Source organism: Strigops habroptila, chromosome 4, assembly GCF_004027225.2.
Source record: "Strigops habroptila isolate Jane chromosome 4, bStrHab1.2.pri, whole genome shotgun sequence".
NCBI lineage: Eukaryota > Metazoa > Chordata > Aves > Psittaciformes > Psittacidae > Strigops > Strigops habroptila.
In genome coordinates, this window is record NC_046358.1 from 64,134,084 (window position 1) to 64,153,853 (window position 19,770).

The window sequence follows — 19,770 nt, forward strand, 5'->3', positions numbered from 1 at the left end:
TAACAATAGGAACATGAGGAACAGAGCCCCAGGAACATGACTCTGAGTCATTCGGTCATCCCGGATAAAAACTTCAAGCCAGATACGTGTTTGTTGAATATGACATTGTCCAAGTTAAGAGAGTTTGTGGCTCCTGGAAATGCATCTTTGCTGGATAACAGCTCAGAAGTCAATGTACACCCTTCTACTTGCCTTGAGTTACCCACTGCCTTCTGAGGACCTGCGTTTCAGTGTCAATACAATGTTAGTTGCTTTGCTTTGGAAGAGATCTGCAAGAGATGGTGACCTGTATGATTTAATCTAAATATAATGCAAATATCTATTTAAAATACTGTGAAGAAGTGTAACAGAAGATATTTTACCTTGCACATTTATAATTTTATTCTGTCAAGAAAGGTTCATGTGTGTGGATACAAGCGAAGGAGAAATTTTGCTGGTACCATGGCAACAATCTCTCCTTATTTTATAGAGTGAAATCTGGTAGCTTTTTCATTGTAATAGAGTAATTTTGTGTCTTTTTTTCTTTTTTCCTTTCCATAAGAACAGTAGATTCTTGAGGCTGATTCTGCTCACCCCACTCTCTACCCTCTTTCTCTGCGAACATCTGGGTTTTCTTCATGTACATCACGTAACCCTGGACAGTTTGAAAGGCCTATTTAAAAGGTAGACTTAAATGAAAAGTGTTCAGAAAAAAAGCATTGATTTTCATCAGCCTCATACACATGGATCTTGCTTTTTTTTGTATTTCCCCTTAAGATAATTAATATATTAAACTATACAGAACAAAAGCAGAGAAGAGAGAAAGGCTAAACTTAGCTTGAGGTTGATGGAAGTCAAGGGTCAAGTACAAAGAGAACAACTTTATAATGTGTGGTGTTCCTGTCATGTAAAATATTCTGCTTATTAGATAGTTTATCTAGAAATAGGGAGTTATTACTCATAGCAAGAGACCAAATTCCTGCTCCAAACAAGCTGGGACAAGCATACTATCTGGCAATAATACCAGTAATTTCAAAGGTCTGTGGGAATAAAATTCCCTATGGAAAATAAGCAGTGGTTTAATTGCTATTCCAGCTCTCTAAAAATTTCCCCAGAATTCACCTTCGTCAGAGAGTATGTATCTGAATTTCCCAATGCTAAAGGAATTGAGTAATGACTCGAAGTAGAAGATTTCTAGTAAGAATTTACCCTTCCTTTCAATTATAGGTGTATTAGATAATGCCATTATAGTTCTTTGTATTTACACACAACTGAACTGAGCTCCTAATTATTCCGTTTAAAATTATTCCTACTTTTGTTAATTTACACTTCTGCAGTCTGAATATGAGTCATAAAGGTAGGAAATTACTGTGTCCCTTTTGACAGGACTTGTAATATCTTCCTAATTCAGCTGCTGTGTATGTGTTAGATACTTGCTTCTATCCTTTCTGGGACTGAATTTCTGAATGCATTGTTAGTTATAATTTCCAATATAATGAGCTGCTTCACTACTTTTACAGCACTTGGCGAGTTGCTGGTACAGAGAGAGGATCGGGCAGCTGGAAAAGGGTATTGTAGCTTTTCTAGGAGAGGCTTATCCAGTACTCATTTAGATTGTGTAAGTGAAAGGCTGCTCTGACTGAGGGAGCTGTGTAAAGCTTAACATTTCTTAAAATATCCCCTTACTCTTGCCAGTAGATTTGAAGTGAGAAGGAATGAGCGTAATATAGAGATCAGCCTGAAAAGTAAATGTGGGGAAAATGGATGTAGTACAGCAAACAGATGCTGAGAAATCAGCCAGCCTCGTAAAAATGTCCATAGTTTACCATGAATCCTGCCTGGTAAAAGGAAAAATAAATAAATTAAAAGAGTATTGCCTCTGCAAATCATAAACTACATGCTTTTCTTTGGGTGAGTACCTTAAGATTTGCTATGGATCATAACTCAATCCATCTGCACCTTGTGGCTGAGGGCAGGCATATATGTTTCAGAGCCATTGCAGTCCTGGGCAAAGGACTGGCATTTCCTTTGCCCCTCTTTCCTGAGACACCCCAAAGCTTTCCACTTGGAGAGTAACAAAAGTGTTTTCTAAGTAGAGTTGACAACCTTGCTCCAAAAGGGTCATTATTATGGTGAAAGTCACCCATGTCTGATGGCCAACTGAAGTCCCACTGTGAAGCTTTAATGGGATTTAAGTTGTTGCACAGGCCTTGTGAATGTTCCAGTAAACATACTAAGCATCCACTGCACAAATCCAACACTGGAGAAGGAACCAAAATGACCAAACTGAATGAAATAATGCATTCCCAGCTATTGTTCCTGGTCTTCAAGTGCAGCCTTATACAAATAAGATAATAGCTAGATATTGGCTTGAGGCTGTTACCAATAATGTCTCTGTCAAAGAGAGTATATCTGTAGCACATCAGGATGAAATATGGTAATTTTCATTTTCAAATACTAATTCCTTCCCATACATTATTGAATTTAGGAAACAATGCTGTAAGTCAGCATCAAAATGTCTGTGCAAATGATAATCCAGTGTTTTTCCATTTGATGATTACTCTATTTAGATCAAGAGCTGTGCTTTCCAATTGCCCGTGCCAATACACTAATCAATAGATTGAATGCTTCCTGCTTAATAAAGTATTTACAAATGTAATGATTATATATATTTATTCAATTCTCCTCCTGCCTGATGCTTTAGCTTGATTAGAATTAATTTGAGAGAAGAAACTGAGCAGGTTTTAGTTATCTTGAATTGTGGGTTTTACCTGGAGTATATTCTGTAACAGTAATTCACAAACAATGCCTGGAGTAAGGGCTGGGACATTGACTTTGTAACTTCTCTCACTATGACCTACCTGTGGTGCCTTATTTTGAGAAACAGAACTTGTTTTGGTTGCTCCTTCATTTATAGTAGTGATATTTTTCAGTTGATAAAGCTGTCCAAGAACAGATACATTGTTCTCAAAGCTGGCATTAGCAATTAATTTTTGCTATCTTCAAGTGAAAAATGAGATGCTGTCCGATAGTTAGAGTTCTGTTCTGGGAATGATGATTGTACAGATCTAGTTCAGCTTCTCTGAAGGCACTTAAGTTATTCAAGACAAATTTGTAAAATGTCTTCTGTTGCTGGGTACCTGACGACACTTCCAGGATTAACAGATTTTTGAGATATTAAGAATAGCTGCTTGTTTGCTATGGCTGTGTCAGCAAGTGCTGCAGGCAGCAGCTCTGTGCAACAGAGGAGCTGATATCAATGTGTATAAATATCAGGAGGTTTTACTTCACCACAGTCTCATTCTGGGTCCTGTGCAAGGAATGCATGCAGGTGGTTTGATGTTGCTGGGTGTCCTCCTGGAGTAGATCTCTGGATTGATTTCCGCCTGCAGAAGGACCGACACATGCAGCCTAAGCCGACGCTGTAGTAAATCGGGATGTTTAACAGATTGAGGTCAAACCTCCTCACCTGATGTATACTAAAATGCTAGTGCAGAGGTGCCTTCTGTGTTACATGTTTCTCACCAATGAAAAGAGTATTAATGCAGTACAGTGTAGTGCTAGCACAGAAAAAGCAACTGCCTCTTCAGATTTAGTGGTGGAGGCTTTCATTTTGGTGCTCAAGGCATTTTATAAGAGCATTACCTTAGGCAACATAAGCTGATTGAGAATGACAAAATGTTTAAAACGTGGTAGCATATTCATCAGACTAACTGGGAGAGTCAGAAAGCAGACACATTTTTTGACCTTGATCAGGTCATATTTAGAGCTGTAAGTATGCAGGCCTAGGGACCCAGGTTTTGGTAAGTACCATATACTGGTACGTTTCATTGTCTTAAAGTGGCTCAGTTGGTGACAATTATTGTTAAAACATAGTGCAGAAGCACTTCAGATTGCATCTAAGATGTGAGGGCAGTATTTTGAAGACATGGGTCTAAACATCTTGTGACAGAAGTGCTTCCTACAAAAAAGACTTCTGTTGAGCAAAACACTGTAGTTCTGAGCAGCACCTTTCTGTCTGCAGAAAGCATGTGAGTAGCTCCAAATTTTCTCTGGTTCTTTTATTATTAATAACAAATGATTACATTACACATCTACCAGATCACCATAACTTAACTGAACAATGAATCTAATGTAATACATCCTTCACCTCAAAGTAAACCTGCAACCTTTTTAATCAGCAAATAATTATGTTTACTCCAGAGTCATTTTTAATAGATATTTATGGTATGTAATTGCACTGTACCAACCAATCAATGAAAACAAATGTGGTGCTGTATATATGTATTAAAAAAAAAAAAAAGAAAAGGCAGAGAACACACGACTAGTATTTGCAAGTAATCCCATTCAAGAACATATAGAGATCACAAGTCTCAGTTTCTCAGTTTTCCTGTACACTTGCAATTAGCATGGTCATGGCAAAGGTGTAAAACTGAGTTGTGTCTCTGAATTACCGTAAGTGTAGAGGGAAAAAAGGGCATATTAAGTAGAAACCACATAACGAATGAAACTGGGGGAGTGGAGGAGGGGAAGGAAGTTGCACGGGGATATAAAAGAGAATTTAGGAATCCATATCTGATAATGAGTTAAAAAATTATACATATATATACATAGTCTTAATAATGAAACAGAAGGTTACTGAGAAATCTGACTTGCTCACTTCCAGTACCTTTAAATTAGGGTAAGAATGAGAGGTAGCAGGGGAAAACCTCCTCCTGTCATTAATAAAACAATCTGGTAAGATAGGTGGGTGAATTAGAGAATATTCTTGTGTTAATGTTAAATGTCTGTCGTGCTCACTTCATACCTCCAGGGTTAAGATGAAAGAAGCTGAATGGGGAACTCTTTACATCTGCTGTTTGGTTTCTTGAGGTGAATACTACTCAAGGACAAAAAGCAGTTTGGATTAACCGTGTGACAAAAATATAGATGGGACAGGGAAAAGTTTTGTAGCTTAAAATCTATAGTGCTAATTTACCCAAGGAGATGAGCTTCCTCTAAACATTAGTTCTCTTTGAATGGTTGGTTGGTTTTGATCAATAACTAAACATTGTCTATACCAGTAGAAGGTTTTAAATATCTTTCAGCTAGGTAGGTCAAGTCCAAGTTACAATTACTGTACTCTGAGCTTCCTTAAGGTTGTCTTAAGCAGAAAGTTCTGGATTTGAATGTATTTCTATTTCAGTAATCGCTGAAAACATCAAAATAGCTGAGTCTACAATCCACAATATTTCTGTGGAACACTTCCAGCATCCACAGTTCTTAATAGAAAATGTTATATTGTGTTTGCTGTGAAAAACATTTAATAAATGTATTGTTTGCCTTATGGTATAATTCTTAATACAGAGAAGCAGAAGGGGCATAGACATTTATCCCGAATTGATCAGCTTCATATTTTTTAATTTTGGATTCCTATAATCTCTATTTGAATAATAGAAAAGATGTCTCAAAAAAGGGTTTGCCTTTTGTCTACAGTAATTATTATTTAAATGATAGTATCACATTTTATATTATTCAGTATAAAGACATGTGAAAAATATACCACTTTGTCTTGAAAGCATATATATTGGGATTTATTTCTGAGTTCAATAACTGCTATTACATTATCAACTTCGTGCATGCCATTCCTTGTGAGAGAATATATAATACCTTTTATTGCTGTGAGACACTCAGAGTGCTCGAAAGTATGATGCATTGTGCCAAGTGTAGTATTTTTATTACTTAAAGTGAAGGAAATCTTATATCAAAAGGAAATCTCAACTGTTTCTTTGCTGTTACTTTATACCAATATTCACAAGTAGTGCAGTGCAAGATCTTTTTACCTAAAGCAGAATGGAAATTAACCCAAGTGACAAGAAGACAAGGAAACCATCAGCTGTGAGAACTCTGATTTTTATTTTATTTTCATAATTGCATTCTCAGTTTAATGTCTTTCTGTTCAGATATTAACAACACATGCCACTGAGGAAAATGCAGAACAAGGCCAGGAGACTTCTGTGTGGTTTTAATGACCACAGGCTCTGTTAAATTAAATAGGAGCATTCTATGGAGTCAGTGGTAGATAAAAATCTAATTACTGTTGGCAATGTGCTCATATCACTGATAGGAAATATGAACACAAAGATAAGGGATAAAATCCTGAAGTTGACAGAATGCTGTGATCCTTGTGGGAAGTTCTGATGTTACCTTTATTTATGATGGCTCTCTGTTAGTTCATAGGGATAGTATCCTTTTTTTTAGTTGCTTTCATTAAATATTCTAGTAAGTAAGCCCAGTGGTATCAACAATCATGGAAACAGTTTTAGAATTACACAGAGCACATTAAAAGCTTGTTCAGAGCATTCTCGTGGGGGGAAAAAAAAAAAATTCCCAACATGATGTTCTGCTCAGAGAATGGGAGCCCCTGAATAAGTGATGTGATCTGTGAAGTAACAAATGACACAGCCTGGGCCGGCCAAGACGTCTCATGAAATGTTAATGAATTGTGAGTTAAATGGAGAAAACAGCAGTCCTCATGTAGACGCATGCCAGAAATTTCTGTAACATTACAGACTCTCCCATGTCCTGAAATTTTGCCTAAGTCTTCCTGGTCTGTATTTAGCCAGAGCATGTCATGTTGTACCAGAGGACTGCTCCTTGTGGGATTCTCGCCTCGTACCAGAGCTGAACTTGTTCCAATACCTTCTGAGTTTGACCTTGCATTCTTTTGATTTTCCTTTCAGCAGCCTCGAAGCACAGTGCCAAGAGTATTTAGTTCTGTCAACCACCATGGTACGTTCTGCTCCTGATCAAACTTTAGCAACAGATGGCCTTTAAGAACAAATTTCCCATCCAATTTTTTTTCCCCACAGGCTCATTACCTTCCACTTCTAATGATGAAATGCTCAGTGTGCCCATCCTTCAAGTCAGTGTAAGCCATTCCAAATTTTATTGCCCTCCGGCTTTATATTGACTGTTCCTTTCGCTATGAGGCTCATTATCAAATGCAGTTGCCCTCCATGCCTGCTGCTTCCTTCTAATGGTGAACAGTTTCAGTTAATAATGTTTAATGGCTGACAGTTTCAGTTAATAATGTTTCATGGCTAACAGTTTCAGTTAATAATGTTATGTACAAATGTAGTGGCCAGTTGGTTGTAACCCATTATTTGTATTTTCCTTGGCTAATAATTTACCTGTGTTCTTCACCAATAATGTACTTACTAACTTCTCATTTAGCAATCTGTGGTTATTTGTCATTAATACTTTGTAAGTATAATCCTGTAAGTATAATTCTTTCTCAGTTATAGCATACTAGCTTGAAAGATAACCTCTTTGTGATTCCTGTCTTCTTATCTGTTTAGTATGCTAATGCTTACAGTAATTTTGAATGCATGTTTACAGCCTTCCTGGTTAGTGTTTGCTGTGGACATAAGGTTTGAAATTCTGCAATGTCATCTCTTGGTTATCCAATGGTTGTGTGGGTAGAAAGAGAAATGTAAGTGCAGGCTCTATAAATATACTGGTAAAATGATTAATATTAAAGACTGAGAGCTCTGGCGAAGAAGCTATCTTTACTCAAAGAACATTCCTTTCTGACTAAAAGCTGACAGTCTGTGATTGTTTCCAACTCTCCACTCTGAGCTAAGATAGTTCTGAGTGTGCCACTGGTGTAGACCCATCAAGACCATCTCCCAGTATTGTCATGTTATTTACTGTTTGATTCCTTTTCAGTTAGCAAGCTACTTGAGGAGTCCATCCCTCCCAGGGATGGATACCTGGCTTCATTAACATTGACCTGATTGATTGATTGTTTTTCTTCACCTCTTCCTTTTTTGTCTTAAACCCTATACACTCTTTGAGTTCCTCCAGTCACTTGGGAGAGAACAGGGTAGCAGAGGGGGAGATGCTGTCCAAATCTTCTCTCACGATAACCATAGTTAAACCTTTTGTCTGACCTGTCCTAAATTGTACTTGAGGTATTATGCTCTTGGGGTCCCCAGATTCTCCAACATGAGAAAATGGTGCTTTATGATTTACTATAGGAGTTCTGTTTTTATATAGTGCTAGCTGTATATCAGGGAAATTTTTGTAAGATGTGTAGCTCATGTTGCTTCCTCACAGAATTGTTTTTGTGTAAATGGTGTTACCTACCAGATCTTCTGAGTATCTGAATGAGTAACAATTTCAGGGTACTGAATTGAGAGAGATGTTGAAATACAGGGGAAAAGGAGCAGTTGAATTCCAAAATAAAGAAATAGCCATAAGAATAATACTTAAAAAAAAAAAAAATTGGTACAAGAAGTTGTGGCATTAAAGCTTTTCTAAGGCGCTAGATTAACTGTCCATGCTTAGACATCTTCTCAGTTACTGACATCGGTAAGAACAGTTCTTTTCTGACAATGTTAGTGTTGATCCTAAAATTCTCCAGTGTTATGGTTGTATGTTGTGCACTGATGCTGATTTCTTAATAACATTCTGTGTACAAATCTATCAGCAATTATCCAGTGAATACAATTTATCAATACTTGAAAATACATTTGAATTTTACGGGTAGGTCAGGGATGTTCCATTGAATTGCACATCTTCATCTGATGAAATGCTCATCTTATTAACTACGTTTATTCATCCAATCTCTGTTTTCTTTACATTCTTAATATTTCTTGATATTTTTACACTAGTACATTTCAAGACGAGTTTAGCAGTTTGTCAGATCCATGTTCTGGATGGCTGTAGGACACTCACACGTATAAAGCTTGTACTTTGGAAGAAGCATTCTTTTATTGTTTTAGCTTCAGTTGATTGCAATGAGTTTCACTCCAGCCCTTTGAATAGTTTGGAAACTAAACTGAAAGCTGTTCTTTAAACTGTAACTTCTCTTGGTAAGGAAAAAATGGTAAACTTGTGGAGTTGTGGTGTTTCCTCCAATTGCATTATTCAGATGGTAGTAACCTCCAGGATGTTCAGTATAGAAAGTAAGCTGAGAGAGATTAGAAATGCAGCTATGAGACTAACATTTTATTTTCTTGTGGGAACTTGTAACATGCTGTGTTTAAGTAAGGAAGTCTTTGAGGGTCAGCCCACTGGACACCATTGATAAGGAACTGTGGAACATGTGATCACTTCAGGACTTCCTTCACCAATTTACTGTTATTTTGTTAGTTCTCAGTTTAACTGCCTGCAGCTGCCATTTCACTCAAAGAATCTGGAGCCTCTTCACTGAGAGCTGCATATTAAGTTGCCATGTGTGGTGTGAGAATTGCCTTAAAAAAGTTTGAAAGAGTTTTATAGAAATTGTGATTGATAAGGAGAAATTGTTTAGTGAGGTATGCACATAAAAACTCAGCTTACTTGACTGGGGAAATGTGGAAGAAGGAAAAGATGATGACTTCTTGGAGTTTCATAATACCACCAAATTATATTTACATTGCTGGTAACAACAGGAGCCCTTATTGTGCAGATGTAGGCTTAGCCTGTTTGGCCTTACCTGCTGATGTTATGCCAATCCAGCACTTCTCACAGTATGTGTCATGTTTAACTCTCATACTTGAGTTGATATGATTTGAGTGAGTGCACCATAAGTCACAGTAACTGCATCCTTCCTTTATGACCTTGTTTTGTTTAGAACATATTCTGTGTAACTGGAAGATGCCCCGACTCACAGTAATGGTACGGGCCGATATTGCAGAGATCAAGGAAACTATTTGCTTAGCATTTTTAAAAATCACATTGATTATTACATTATATGGTTTGTGTAATCTAAATATGGATATTTGCGTGAGGAATGGAAACAAGCCTGGAAAGGAGAAATTATTAGAGATGTCAAAGTGCTTTCGAAACAGTCTTCAGTGGATGGCAAATCTCTAAAAGTTGGTACCGTTCAGCAGAGCACAGACGTTTCTTAAGCTCAGCAGAAACACTGAAAGCTGTTAGGCCTTTTTTTTCCTAATCACTTCCCCTTGGGTAATGGACTTGAATTGACATTGGGTAAGTGAAAGATGAATCAAATGCATTTTCTGCCTTTTTATCAGAGCAGTCCTTCAGCAAACTACGTGTGGGTCTTCTTTGACCCATTTCCACTTGCAAGTTGCATCTTCAGGCAATGAATTCATGCCAGTAATATTTCACTGAATGCCAAGCTGAGAATAACTGTGATATTCTGAAACAGGATTAAGGACTTTCTTTAGTTTCCCTTGTCTTTAACTTCACTGGAATACTGGAAAAGTACCAAACCGAAGAGCTGATAAAGAGCTGGCAAAGTGATGAAATCACTGAAGTGACGAATCACCATTTCCATCTCTTAAATCAAATCTGAAGAGTTGACTGCTTGATTCCCTCTTCCAGAGGAAATACAGCATCAGAAGGATATAAAGTCAAGATGGAAATTTGGAGAAGATATTTCTATTGAAATAAATGTGTTCTGTAGGAGGGGGATGTGAGGACATGGATAATTTTCTTTCTGTGTAATAGCCTGAAAAATGTCATTATGCTTCATGTTAGCTGCAGATGAGCACACCATGTTATCCTATTTGCCTGTGATAGTAACACACAGCACATTTGAGTACATCTTATAGAACATGCCAGACTCTATTTACTTCATTTAAGAAGACTGGTAACAAATAGCTAAGGTTCTGACATCCATTCTGAATGGTAGAGAGTAAAGATACATAAAGCATTTAACTCAGGCTCTCGTGAATATTCATCACTTCACAGTAGGTGCTTGCTTTTATTTGGCTTGTGTCTGTGAACTTTTGCCCAAACGAGAGTTTTAATCATTATATATACTGGAGAGTTTCTGTCAGTCTTTAAAGTTGCTGGAGATTGATGTACTAGTTGCAACTAATAATACAAATTCATGAGAATATATTTTTTAATCCCTTAAGTCAGTCTCTTCTGGTAGTTATATACTCTGACCCCTAAAGGATCTCATGACTCCTTTGGTCCTCCATAGTTCTGAACGTATAGCTTGCAAGGAACATTCTCATGTTCACTGTATTCACACTTCTGTACTAGACGAGTCCACAGAGATATGTCTTGAAGCAATATTGAAGCCAACTTCCAGAGTTGAGCTGCCAGGTGAACCTCTACAGTCAAGATTCACAAGTCTATGTCCTTACCTTACTTCGTGCTGTGCATTTAGTCCATCCAGAAGCAGAGAACGCTCAGCTGTTAACAGTCTGTGTTTTCAGCTCTGCAATGATGTGATAACATGTCTTAAAGATCAAATCTGTGTGAAATAATTTAAAAGATATGGCAAAAAAAAAAAAAAAAAAGCCTTGGACACTGATGGCGTAGGTTCAGGGGGTTTGATGTTGGCCCATTTGCAAGCAGTTTAATTCCAGGCCATTGGCTTGGCCTACTTGTGCCTCAGCAAAGCAGAAGCGGGCGATGTAACTGCTCAGCACTCGAGGTCTTACTGTTTGCCAGGATTTGATGTCTAGTGTTGGCACAGCTGGAAAGCAGAAGACATTAATTAACAGATACATGGGAAGGCCTGAATTAGGTTTTGTTTTCTCTAAATGCATAGATCAGGAAGCATCATTATTTCCATAGTAAGTTCAAGAAATTCTAAGCAATTTGTAACAATTTTTCTCATCTTTATCCATATCAATTTTTGCAAGCAAATAGAATTTCAGGAAGGACAGACTTGACAATACTTGTAAATAAGTTCAGAACAGGGGAATGTGCAAGCAAACCTATACTAACAATGCAAATAAACATGCCAGGATTTGCTCGTTCTTTCACAACTGAACTGCACTTTGATACTAAATACTATGTAAGGCTTTGAGAAACACTGATTTATTTCAAAAGCCGCATTTACCCTTGGAGCAGCAATGCAATACCTCAAAGTCTACTTTGTGTAACTTCCCCTGTAATTTAGACCCTAGGTGTACTTCACACTTTGACCACACTTCCAAGGCGCCCACCAGAGATCCTTAACAAATGTTCTGCTGATGTAGGATGTAATGTTCATCTTTTTCAAGGGAAGTAGCTCAGACACAATTGTAAAATCAAGCTTCCCGCTAGGTGGCAAAGAGAGACAGTGCTTTGCAATGTGTTTCTGCACGTGGTAGAGGGTGAAAAACAACCAGCTACAGAGTCAGGTTTACACAAATACCTTGTGTTTTACTGGCCCTTCAGAGTGAGACTGAGTTTTAATAAGTGTGATTGTGAAAGACTGGAAGGAGCACCCTGATTAAAGCACTCTAGACTAGGAAAAAAGCTATCTGCATGTAAGGAAAATGATCTCATTTCAGTTTGTCCATTTTAGTAACCTACTTGAAAGGTGTTGACTTCTCCAAATCATTTGTTACAAACTGTAATGCTCAGTGTAGAGGACCGTGGTGGTGTGGTCAGCTCAGCTGAATCACTGATGCAATGAGCTTTTTAAAAAAGTAATATTTTTAATGAAGAAATTCCACTGGTCACATGAGAGACTTGGACATAAGGGCTCTCTCTACTGCAGTTATTGGAGTTATCAGAGAAATCTATTGTGGCAGGTAAAGCCATATATAATCTGTGCATTTACGGCCCACACCTCCACACCTGCAAGGTACTTCCTTGACCTGCACATTCATACCCCAGGAATGTGAAGTGGAAGCTTTCCTAATGAAAGCAATTCAAGGTTTTGGGGGCTTTTCTTCTTTTCTTTAGTGCTTTCACACCAACTCAAGGCTCAGCTGAGGTATCCATGGGTTGTATGTAAGGTGATTTTGACATAATATTTATTATAAACCAGCAGCTATATCGAGCAGTTCAAATGTGTGGTCAGTATTCTTGTTGTACTGTCACAATAAATTCTTTTCAGATTTCTACAGAATTGTAAATTTTCCTTGGAATTAAAAGAATGAAAGCTTCATTTGTGCCATGTATGCAAAGCATCTCTTCTTGGTGATGTTACAATTGTTTGAATTTCTGTGAAACTCAGTTTGCGATTCAGGTCTTCTTCCTCTTTGAAACAGGTAATAGTGAAGCTGAAGAAACTTTTATGATAAGAAATGGGAGAAAACCTTATATATAATTTCTCTGTACTTTCTATTATAAATTTCTTTTTCCTTATTTTGAAGGGCTCTGATATTGTAATGAATTATAATAGGAACTTGAAATTTGAAAAAGCCAAATAATCCTGACATGCAGCTAGTCTTTTGTTCATAAAAAACCATATTTCTCAGCATATATTTTGAGGTTTTGCACCCCATATATTTAAGAATATTAGGCTCATGTTTATAAACTTACTACATAGAGAATGGGAAGAGAACATGGGAACAGATTATGGAGAAGACAAAACAAGTCTCAAAAGAAAATAATCTTTCCAGAGTAAAGAGGTCATGAAGTTTGATTTATTCCTTTTCAGGTGAGGCACAGGAACAGATAAGTACTTCTTGCTATCTATTGAGGGAATTTCTGTGCTAGGAAGTTTAAAAGGTGTACTTGATGAGGATCTTGGAAGAACAAAGATGGAAGTACTTTTTCTAGGAAAAAGGTTAATAGTTCAAGTGTAGGGAAGCACATAACAAGAATGGCAGATGGGGGGGAAAAGACTATGGAGATAAAGAAGATGGAGGATGACAGTAAGACATGAAAGTTGAGATGTTTAAGACACTAGCTCCACATATAACTTCTCAGATACATATGAGGAGTTTGATACTAGTATGGGAGGTGTCAGAAAGCATTGAAGAAACTCAGACAAGTCAAGGTGAAGGGATGATTCAAAGGGAATGGAAGAGCTGAATTTGAACAAAATAAGGCAAATAAGTGGCAAAGGCAAGAGGCTCCAGCATTTCAGGTACTAGAGGAAAAAGTTAGATTATAGCATATGTCCATGGAAGAAGAGGATGAAACTACTTTAAGGACTGTCAGAAACTTTCAGAAACTGCTTTTAGAACTGAGGAAAAATAAAATGTTTATTTGATAGAAACAGTGCCTGTGTGGGAAGTAAAATTCAGGGACCAAACTTTGCTGTGCCTGAAGAAGAAAATGCCTGCTGAAAACTCTTCCATATATTATGCAGAATTAACACAATGGCTTTAATCCTGTTGTGGCAAAGAAAATAGGATTTTGTATTGTTTTGTCTCAATTTTCTTGCTAGATAAGAGAGAAAATATTCTCTCAGCTTCCCACTGCTATCTAAGCGTCCAACAGCAGTGAACTAATCAATGGGAAACCCTAAAATAACAAGAATAAATCTTGTGTGAAAACTTATTTTTATGTGTAAAATTTAAGTGGGGTTTTTTTTTAGAGGAATGACTATAGAACACTGTTAAAAATGTGTATCATCCAACTGGATTCATCAGGGTTAGTCTCAGCAGGTTTTTTCTGTAAGTGTACCCTGAAGAAAAAAATCTCTCCCAGAATGTGGAAGTATGAACTGCATAATTGGCTCTTACTCAAAATTTTCTTGTGTCTGGGAAAATAAATTTTGTTTCTTTAAAGGCAAATTCTTTGCTTATTTTACAGGCTTTTTCACCTGCTTTCATGTGGTTTGGTCATCTCATTGATGATCACTTTGTTCAAATGTCAGCCAAGATCTGGAGGAAAACCAAGTTTCCCTGTAATGTTTCTTTAGTAGAGAAATTGAAAATGCACGGTCTATTCTCTACAATCCTGTAATGAGGAGATAATCTGAAAAAGTCCAGAAGAATGCTTAGAATCAGGGTTCTGGAATTTTAGGTGTGCTTTGAATGCTCAATGCAGCAGCTCATTGGAGAACTCAGTATTCAGGCCAACATGTCAACATAACTGTATGCTGCTTTGTGGAACACATCTCGAGGATAAGTATGGTTCAAATTCTTGACTTACAGAATCCCGCTGAAATCAAATTAGAGTTTCACTTTACATTTCACTTCAGTTAAATTAATTGAGCTGTGTTTTCAAGTAGGCAGGCAAAGAGAATTTTTCCAGATCGCCAAAGGGTACTCAGGAAAGCTGAACACGCCAACACTAGTGAGCTTGAGGAAATAATTACCAGGAGACATCTGACGGTTCTTTTGACCTTAAATTTAGTTTTATCACTTGACTAGAACTGTAATTGGCAGGGCCTCTTATAAGCTACTAGAGTGATCTAAAACTTCTCTGACAGAGTCCAGCTCCAGGTAACACACAGTATTGAAGATGTGCTGATAAGCGTTAAAAAATACTGCATAGGACATTTTAGAAAAACAATAAAATAATAAAAAATCCCCCAAAAGTCTTGTTTCTAGGTCATAAATGTGTGTCACTTATCTACACTCAGCTTAGGTGGCTGCAAAAGTCCCATTGATCTCCACAGTACAAATTCTGAATACTCTTACAGAGTTTATATATATGCAATATTATACATCTATTGATAAATAGTAATGATGTGCTTTCTCTTACAAGAATAACTATATAAATGAAACATCTTAAAACCTAACATTTATCAGATGAGTTTTAGAACAGCTAGCAAAATTGCTTTCTGGATTGTTACTATTGATTTTTCTATATGTATCGGAAAAACACAGACATTTCAAGGAGCAGAATCAAGCTGGTACCAAGACAGTTTTGTTTGTTTAAGTTAAAGGACAGCCATCTCACAGTGTGATCTCTGGCAAAAGAATCAGATTGATACAAGACTCTGTTTTTAAAGACTTAGAGAACAGTAATGTAATTAAGCACAAAGTCGGTAAGAAAAGCCTATTTAGTCAGGCGAAAACTCCAGGAAAAACAAAAGGCTAAAAGTCAAGAGAAAATTTTGAGAATGTTATTCTAAATGGTGAGGATAATTAAAAATGGGAGCCGTTTACAGAGAGTTCTGTACTTTTTCATCACTAGGAAATAGAGAAATCAAGACTGGTTATTTCTGAAAGAAAATGGTTTGTTCAAACCCAGCTGTTGGACTGTGAAGCTGGAATTAGTGTGTGAAAATCAGCTAGTGCTAACCAGGAGGCTAGAGTACAGGTTTTAGTTAAAACAGGCTTTTCTGGACTGAAAAGGTTGTAATGTGTGAAAGAGAAATATTGTGGTACCTAACTGTGAACTCAGTGAATCAATCCCCTGTGTACTCTTGCATATACCTCTAGAAAGCTCTACACTTCTTGCTTCAGCCTCACATTAATTTAGTTTCATGACACATCTTTTATGTTGTAATTTAAAGTAAGTTAAATGCTGAAAGTCTGTGTTCAAAGAGAAATGCTCAAAATGTGTGTGTGTGTGAAGAAAAAACCAAAATGTAGCCTGGTGGTCTTTGACTTTTTATGTTTGATTTGCAATGGGAATCCAACTTTTTATTATAGTTGGTACTAAACCAGTGGTGTTGTAGAGAGCTGAGCTGAATTCCGTTCTGTCAAAAACTGCAATTTCAGATTTGGACTGCAAAATTATTTTAGTGGTGCAAGAAGTACAATGAGCAGGGGCTGGCTTTCAGATCTTGGGTATTCTGTGTGCTAGAAATGACATTTAGAGAAACCGTTTGTTTTTCAAGCCTATTGGATTTGATGCAGAGCCACTGGCAGTGGAGAACAAAACACGGAGCCCTTGGAAGTAATTTCTGACACAGTGCTTTTCTTACTTGAAACACATTTTAAAGCTCCAACTTGGCTTTGTTGGGCTGTTTAAGCACTGCTGCTGTTCAGATGATGCGAAGCTGTTTACTGTCAGAGCAATAGTCAAAAGCAAAAAGATGTCTGTGGCTCCAGCATGTGCTTGGACATTCTTCAGTCCTAGCAATGCTGAGCAGCTCGGTGCCTTCCTCATCCCTAAGCCTTGCTGGGTTTCACTAACCAGGCATTCTGGTGTCCACCTCAGCCATAGGAAGCTCCTGATGAAATCTGTTGGAAAAGTTCTGCCAGAAGCATGCCTGGGAGGCACAGGGCCAAGAGCATTCCTGCTGCATGTGGGACACACAGGAGACCCAGTTTGATTCCCCTTTGCTGAGTGGATTGTAGCCTGTATCTCCAGTCACACCAAAGAGTGCTCTCCCTCATGCAGCACAGGATGCTCTGGCTGCTTCTCAGTCTCAGATGACTGTTCATACCTATTCCTGGCTTCTCTTCTCTTATGGACTAACTAGAGTCGATTGGCCTGCTTGGATTTAAGAAAGAGAAAGAAGGCTCACATGAATATATGTCCTCGAGTCCTAAAGCTGATTTATGCCCTGCACAGCATTTGTTAACAGGAAGGTACAGGGCTGTGTTGTGCCCTGAGTGTGCATTATCACACTTTGCTCAAGCCCCTAATTTTGAAGCCCTCTCTGTTTCCACTCGTGGTGTAGGGAGGACTAAACACTTTACTCTTTGCTCTGGATTCCAGTTAGCAAAAGGGCAATCTCAGCACATGAGTCCTGGTATGAACTGAGCACTTCAGCCTGTGTGTGCTGATTATCTGTTAAAAGCTGTGACCTATCCTATAAATGCAGAGCAGACCATTCTGGAATAAACATCATAAGATCCACATTGTAACCCAGCAGACTGTGACAGTTGCATATAAAACATTATAGTATATCATGCAAACATTTACAACTAATTAGGTTAAAGTAATAGACTACCATAATTACCATGTACTGAATAATTAGCGTTAATTACTTAGAGGATTAATTAGTTTGCTTCTGAAGTACTTTGAAGATGCAAAGAGTAACTGTCATGCATCATGACCTGTGTTCCCTTAGAACTGAATAACATGGTCTTAAATGTGTCATCTTGTTTATACAAACTTGTGTTCCATTAGGCTGGAATGTGGCAGCATTATTGACTGGACTCAAAAAGATTTTGTTGCTATGAAACCCATGCAGAAAGGTGCTCCTTCCTCCAGTCTAGATGATTGATCGCAGCTTTCCTGTGGGGAGATCCCAGACTCAAAGAATGCAATTAAGATTCATCATGTGCAGAGAGTGAAACTCTTTCCCATGCATTGATCTGTAATAGATTTTTATATGCATAGTAGCAATAATAATCTAATTACTACATACTAAGAGCAAAATTCCCCCTAGAAGAATTAACTATAACAAGTTCAAAGATGCTGTTCAAGAACCTCTGTAGCACTTGTGCCTCACCAAAGCCCCATGTTCAAGTTCCTGATTTTCTGAAGTACCAAATGCCAGGATCTCTTAATGATCTTAGTGGGAACAGCGGCTGCTTTTCAAAACCTCTGATTCCAGGAGCCTTTGAGGCATGAGGGATGGAGACAGCTTTGCGTAGGCTCTGAATTTATCTAGTATGAAACAGAAATGTGGGTATGTGAGAGATGTGTTGGCTGGTCAGCTGCTCTTAGCAGGTAGGCAAGACTGTGCAGAACTAAAGTAGCTGCTTAATTGTGATTTTCTTTGTATTCCATATATCCAAGAAAGCAGAATGGTTTGCAATGCTGAGTGTTAGACATCTGCAAAAGTTTGTATGTTGACCTCTAATCTAAAAGTGGTAGTTTTCTAAAAATTGAAAATAGTCTGACTTGTCCCTTCCACAAATGAAAAAAAAAAAATCTAGGAATTAAATCCCATTGTACATGATGGCAAATTTACTGCATTAATATTAAAGGATGATTAATGGAGTTATAAGTCTGTAAAACCAAGAAATTATAAAGAAAATCCTGTGATAAATCCGTAACCAGCAGCACTGGCAGACGGCATTTTATCTGGATATTGCCACAGTCTTGATCAGTTCATTGTCAAGAAACAGAGGCCAACTGCAGTATATTCTTAGACATGAAGGATCAGCAAGTGACCTTCAGCTCTTTTAAATATTTTTAGAGCAATTATGTTAATTCTTGTTCTTAAGCACCAAACCTCTTTATGACAGTTTCATTTAACCTTACTGAAATTATGTCAAAGTGCACCTTCTGTATATTAACTGCAGACAAGTGATGAGCTATTCAGCAGGATCTGAAACCTCAGTGAACAAGAGGTTTAATCATCTGAATATGATGTTGGGATTGTATCGCCTACAATCCTTATATATTCCCTATTTCCTGCAGGTTTTTTCATGAAGGAGGTTAAAAGCATGAGGGAAGATGCACTGTATGTGGCAGCAAATACTAACACCAATGTTTAACATAGCATGTTTCTAACTTCACTGAGTTATATATCAGTTGCAACTGTATTTTTATTCCAAGTGAGAACATCCTGTTCATTCAGTGAGTGTTCTGATTTTACTTATGGACTTGTTAAAACTCTGAGGAAATAATTAAATATGTTTGTAACCCTTTGAAGTTACACATGTTCTACCAGATGTAATTACTAAGCCATAAAATTATTCTTTGCTATTTCCTAGTCTCAAGAAAGGCTGGTTGTTTAATCTGTGAATTTGTAAATACCATAGACTTAGATGATGAATCACATAAGATGATAAAAAATAAATGCTGGTTATCTGACATAGGGAGTGTGAGCAGTCACAGTATAAATTCTGTGTAGCGAAACTACGTACCATGTACTTTAGAAGTAATTAACACATTAGAATCATAGAACTCTAGAATGGTTTGGGTTGGAAGTGACTTTTAAAGGTCAACCAGTCCAACCTTCCTGCAGTGAGTAGGGACATCTGCAGCTAGATCACGTTGCTCACGTGAGTGGGCATCTGCTTTGGTTTGCAGTTTTCTCTTCAGTAGAAGCATTTGCAGTGCCTTTGTTTGAACCAGCTGCTAAAAGCACAGCAGGTTGTGAAGAACTGACTCACTTGCATCTTTCTCCCCCATTCTACTACCATTCCTCTAGGATCAGTCCAGTTTGGCAAGAGTTTCTTTCTCTTTCTATTCAAACAGGCTTGGATCTGGACGGTGGTGTCCCACATGAAGAGAAACAAGACAAAATTCCTGCCAGCAACTTGTTCTGGCATCTGCCTCATTTTCCTCTCTCTCTGAAATCCTCCCACA

General features: G+C 37.7%; 1 long non-coding RNA gene across 1 annotated transcript; it reads left to right on the forward strand.

The window, feature by feature from the left end:
* The first annotated feature begins 330 nt into the window (after nt 1–330).
* Nucleotides 331–19,457, forward strand: LOC115607280. The gene is made up of 4 exons (XR_003991169.1): nt 331–341; nt 1,052–1,056; nt 16,221–16,224; nt 19,356–19,457. It is a non-coding gene; the product is annotated as an uncharacterized LOC115607280 (long non-coding RNA).
* Nucleotides 19,458–19,770: the final 313 nt, after the last annotated feature.